Here is a 6,155-nt window from a genome sequence, read left to right as displayed (position 1 = left end):
CCCGAGTCCTTCCACCTTACTCCATCTCTTAAATCTCGGGACGAGATTTCTTGTAGTGGAGGAGAATTGTGATGCCCGGATACTTAAGCTACAGTAACCCTCTACGAATGATGCCACGTCACCGCGATTACTGTTGGTAACCTCGCGATGATCCAATCACGTTCGAATTCAAAATTTAGAATTAAGTCAAACAACAAAAGTTTTCAAACATAAAAACTAAAATGTTCAAAGTGTGACAAATAATCTCTGGTCATTTGTCATGTTGAAACCTATATTTTAAAATGTGTTTTTAATGCCCTAAACTAAATAAAATAGGGGCTAAAACTATTATTAAATTCTTTTATTTATTAAACAAATGCAAATTACTTTTTTAATGTGCCAAATTATATGTGGCAGTAGCCTATTTTCTAATATTATTTTAGGTGCAAGTCTTCTATTTAATATAACTAGTTTTGTTTTAAAAGGTTTAGGAAAACAAGAAAGCTTTTAAAAGAAAAACAAAAGTAAAAAACAAATAGAAAAGGCCCCTGTCCCCTGGGCCTAACCACCCCCGGGCTAAGCCCCACAAGCCAGCCCGCCCAGCCCACTGCTCCCCTGTCGTCTTCCCCGCCCTGTTCAACCGACCGAGCGCCCGCGCCCGTCGGCCGCAGCCCGACCACCTCGCCGTCCCCGCCGCCGAGGCAATAAGATCACCACCCCCACCGACGCCTCGAACCCTTCCCCCTCTCGCCCGAAATATCTCCCTTCGCCCCCACTCCTCTTTCTCCCTCCCCACAGATCTTCCCTAACCCGAGCGCCATCGTCGCCGTCTCCGCGTCGATTCCCCGGCCACCAGCCACCCCGCGCCGCCCGGAGGCATCAGGAGGACCGCCGCCGTCCGCTCCGTCGTCCACGCCCACGCGCAGGAGCTGGGAGCCCTTCATCGCCGGGTCGACCCTTCTTCCTTCGCTCCGGCCACCGCGAGCTCGCCAATGACTCCGGCTACCTCGACTCTCCCTCGGGCCTTCCCAGCAACAGCGGTGAGCACCACGTGCTCCCCCTCCTCCTACCCCCTCGTTTTCTACGCCCGTAGCCGTCCCGCCACGTTACCGAGCTCCGCCGCCCACCATGGCTGCTGCCTGCGCACCGTGCTAACTTCGGCGCGCCCGCAACTGCTTTGGGCACGCGTTAGGGCGCCCGTGACGCTGCCCCGTGCCTGTGTATAGTCCCCGTAGTCGCCCCGCCTCACTCTCGATCAAGGCCCGAGCGCCGCCATCCGCCGATGGGCTCGCTGTCGTCGCTACGATGCTCCTCCAGCAAAGCCACCGCCGCAGATCGCCTCGCTGTCGCACGCTCTTTCCAACGCACCCAGGGGCGACCCTTCCCGTGCTCAGTGCGCGATTTCCGACCACCCCCGCCGCGCGCCGCCGGGCTGTTTGCTCGCCGTCGCAACTCTGGCGCCGGCCGCTGATGTGGCCGACCTGGGGCCACTCCCAGGGTCGCTGCCAGCGGGCCCAGTTACATCTGGCCATGGGCCGGGCCGAGCCGGGCTTGGGCCGGGCCTAAAAAAGCCCATGACAGAAAATTGAGGCCCAGTCCCTCCCAGGCCCTACAATCGGGCCTACTTTTCAAGCCCAAGCCCGACCCATCTGGTAAGAAGCCTTGAAAAGCCCTTAGGGCTTAGGGCCGTGGGTCGGTCCTCTTCCTTATAAAATGCCAATATGTCAAGCCCAAGCCCGTCCAGGCCCTGCTGGTGGGCTCAAAACTCAGGCCCAAGCCTGGCCCATGGGCAAGCCCATCGGGCCTAGGCCCTGGATTTTATGGCCAGGCCTGGGTGGGCCGACAGGGCCGGGCCTGAGATGGCCAGGACTAGGCCCAGTTGACTGGGTTAACCCAGTCAACTGCTGACTGGGGAACCCAGTACCACTGGCATGCAGGCCCCACCGCATAGTTAAGCTAATTAAAATGTTTTTATAATTAAAAGTAATTAGTAAACTAATCTGCCTTTGACATGTGGGGCCCAGCTGTTAATTAACTTCTTTTTAGTTAGTTTAGACTTCTGTTAGTCCACTGTCTATGGCAGGTGGGACCCACTGGTCAGTTTGACCTGGTCAGCCGTCCTGTTGACTGCTGATGTCACAATGATGTCATGCTGATGTAGTAATTCCTTTCTGTTAATTTAAATAATTTCAGAATATTGATTAAAATCTTTGAAAAATCATAGAAAATAATCTGTAGCTCGGATGAAAAAGTTTTCTACATGAAAGTTGCTCAGAACGACGAGACGAATTCGAATACGCGATCCGTTCGTCTGCCACATGTCCCTATCATAGAAAACATGCAACCTTTCCCTTCTGTTTCATCTGTCCAAAAATGCCTAACTTTGGAAAAACTTCCCGGATGTTATCACCCTTCGCCGTTATTGTGTAGCACCGCGTTAGAACACGTCTAGCTCTGCCTGTTGTCCTGTTATGCTCTTGCTTGCTATGTATTTATTGTTTTCTCCCCCCTCTTCTCTTTGGTAGACCCCGTGACGGCTGCCGATGCCACAGTGATCGACTACGTCGACGACGACCCCTCCTTCTCGCCTGAGCAACCAGGCAAGCCCCCCTTTGATCATCCCGATATCGCCCATTCTATACTCTCATGCTTGCATTAGATTTTTCTACTGTTATTGTTTGCTCCTATTCTGATGCATAGCCTGCTTTTGTACCTGCTTATTGTTACCTACCTGCTTATCCTAAACTGCTTAGTATAGGTTGGCTAGTGATCCATTAGTGATCCCCACTTGTCCTTGTTGCCCCTGCTTCATCATCAATGCCTCGATCGACGTGATCGACGACCAGAGCCCGACACCTCACATCACATCACGCCCCTTTAGTTGCTCAACTCTGCAGAGCTACTATCGAGTGCCGAGGGTGATCCCTCATAACACACTCCTGATGATAATTCTGTAGTGTAGCTATTCAGTCGTGGTCATCGAGGGTGATTTCCTCTTTCACCATTCCCGATACGGCTTGTCGTTCAACACCTCAAGTGTGAACCTCGAGGGTGGTCCCTCTTACATTCACCTTGATGATTACATTGAGTGGAATCCATCGGGGGTGATTCCTCGGGTTTTCCCCTTGATGTCTGGACACACAGTTACCTTGACTTTACTTGAGACCATTGTTGAAGTCGGGTCGGCCCTGAGGGGTACCCGCGAGTTGATGTGAAAGTCGGGCAGGCCCATTGAGCACCCGCGAGTTTTCCATGTGGCACGGCCGGGCAGTCTGGGCCCTTGTCGTAAGTCCACGAGACGGGGCGATGGGGTCACGTTATCATGAGTCTCTGCTCGTCTCCGCGAGCCCCCAATGCACTAACAGGTTTGGGTATTTGTTCTGAGTTGGCCTCTGGCCTTTACGCACTAACCACCACGCGAGAATAGATATGGGCCTCGACGTCGCAGTATCAGCCGAAGCTTTGTCAGACGTCCAGTTCAGCAGTGCGGCACGGTCGGATCGTGCTGGCCATCCGAGGCGGTGCTAGTATTCACCCTGCGCGCAACGACCCGGAGTGCTGCAGGCGATGGGCCCAAGACCCCGGGTGCTTAGGATGTAGACCGGCGGGGACCTCTCTGCTGAGCCTAGGTAGGGCTGCGACGTGTTGATCTTCCGAGGCCGGGCATTGACCCCAGAAAGGTGTGTCCGGCCAGAGTGATCGAGCGTGTTGGGTAACGTGGTGCACCCCTGCAGGGAAGATAGATATTCGAATACCGTGTTCACGGTAATGGACGTTCAGACTTGTATCCGGATCTTATATAACTAGAAATGGATACTTGAGATATGTGATGGATATGTGGCCCCGGGATTGCTTTCTCGCAGGGAGTCGAGGAAGGATCTCTAGGCGTTGATACTACAACATGCTTGTTAAATATTAAAATGCTACTCTTTACTCTTCTACATGCTGCAAGATACTTGGAGCTGCTTGAAGATGCTAGTCTTCGATAGGTTAGGCCTTTCCCCCTCTATTCTGCATTCTACAGATCAGTCCACAGATATAAACCTTCCTTTTGATACCAATGCATATTTAGTATAGATCCAATGCTTGCGAGTACTTTGGATGGGTACTCACGGTTGCTTTGCTACTCCCTTTTCCCCCTTCTTTCTTCTTTCCGGTTGTTGCAACCAGATGGTGGACCCCTGGAGCCAGATGCCACCGCCGATGGATGCTACTACGTGAAGATCGTCGACGACCAGGAGTAGTTAGGAGGTCCCAGGCAGGAGGCCTTGCCTCTTCGATAGTTGTTGCTTTTGTGCTAGCCTGCTTAAGGCATCCTTGTTTAACTTATGTCTGTACTCAGATATTGTTGATTCCGCTGACTCTTGTGTATCGAGCTATGTATTCGAGCCCTCGAGGCCCCTGGCTTGTAATATAAAGCTTGTATTATTTTATTTGTGTCTAGAGTTGTGTTGTGATATTTTCCCGTGAGTCGCTGATCTTGATCGTACACATTTGCGTGTATAATTAGTGTAAGATTAAATCGGGGGCGTCACAGTGGTGGTGGATACAAAAATGCTGCCCCTAGGCCCTGGCAACTACGGTGGCGATAGCCTGAATCAAGGAGGTGGAGCACCTGCTAAGTGATGTCAACCTTGATGGTGCTTGCAAGTAGGATGCTCTTTGCAAGGAGCTTTGATGCGAGCACGAAGACAAGCGATGGTCACGATGGCTTTCTTGGGGATGACTTCTAGGACGAAGCTGACCATGCCAACAAGAGAAACCGAATGTCGGTCCCATTAGAAGAAGCAGTACCGGCAGAATAACTCTTATATATTTGTTCTCCATGACCACATTGATTTGCATCATCTGCTTGTTATATACTACTACTACTTGCTCTGTAAACAGATGTACGACGTTAAAGCATTTTATATTTGTTTACAGAGGGAGTAATATGGTTCAAAAGTTGAGACTAATTTGGGGATGATATTGCCCAACCATCCTGAGCTCTGTGGGCTACCAGATGAGATCGATAAACAACCAACAAATGGCCGGATTGGTTGCCTAGTCGAGGATTTCACTTCGCAGTTTGCAGGTTGGGGTGAAGGGGGTGCGATCGAGGGAGAACACAATGCCGAAAGGTCAGCAGGGTTTACCCAAATTGGTCGTTCATTAACTCGTACTGGAGTATAATTTTTCATTGCGCATAGACTAGTAGGTGGAAGAGACAGTGTACACCAGCACATCATTTCATCTCAACAACACTGATCAAGCTTTATGGAATACTCCCTCTGTCCCGACTTACCTGTTTTAGATTTATCTAGATTCACATGTATCTGACCACCAGTAATTTGGAACGGAAAGTAATAGTGGCGAGCACGGCACGCCTGTGTGTAAGGTAAGTATCCCTCTATGCGTGTAGCTCCGTTGCTGATGCAGGCGGGCAATAAGGATCACATGTTGGGCAATTTGCTTGGCATTCGCCTATACTACGCCAACACGGGCTGCCCGACAGCGTGACACATCAGTGACAGATCTAACATATAAACCACGCTAGAGTACCCGCCATTCCATCTAACATATAAACCACGCTAGAGTACCCGCCATTCCAAGGGCACTCCTCGCGCGAGACGTTCTTCACCGCAGGATGAATTCACCACAGTACTTTTTTGGCTGCTGGCAGCTGGTCAACCGTTGGCTTTTTCTCACATTAATGTAAGCTTATAGAGAGGATGACGGGTGGGGCTCGTTGGCTGTGGGGTCATGCGACCCATGTGAGTTTTCTCCAGTTTTTGGTACGCGAGGTGTGCAGCGCGTCCTCGCCAATCGTGGCCTGGGTAAAAGGAACCTAGAGACCCCCGCGGCCGCCTCCCTCTTCTCGCGCTTCCTCCCCAAGCCCCACCTCGCCCCACGCCGCCCATCTCCGCCTCCTCTCTCACGTCCTCCCTGCCGCCATGGCCTAGCCCACCCTCGTCATCGACCTCCCCAAGCCCCCCCCCTCTCTCTCTCGGGGGTGCTGCTGGTCGCAATCTGGACGAAGAAAAGGAGACCCCGGAAGAAGTTAGAGCGTCCTGCTGGTGGCTAGATCGATGCGGCCGACGGCGAGTGCCGGTGAGCGACGGGGAGGCCCCTACCTCTCCGCATCTTCTCCCAGGTTCCCGATCTGGAGCGGGTGGGACGGACGCCGGCGAGGCCAG

Source organism: Triticum dicoccoides, chromosome 1B, assembly GCF_002162155.2.
Source record: "Triticum dicoccoides isolate Atlit2015 ecotype Zavitan chromosome 1B, WEW_v2.0, whole genome shotgun sequence".
Lineage (NCBI taxonomy): Eukaryota > Viridiplantae > Streptophyta > Magnoliopsida > Poales > Poaceae > Triticum > Triticum dicoccoides.
Note: the sequence above shows the minus strand (reverse complement) of the source record.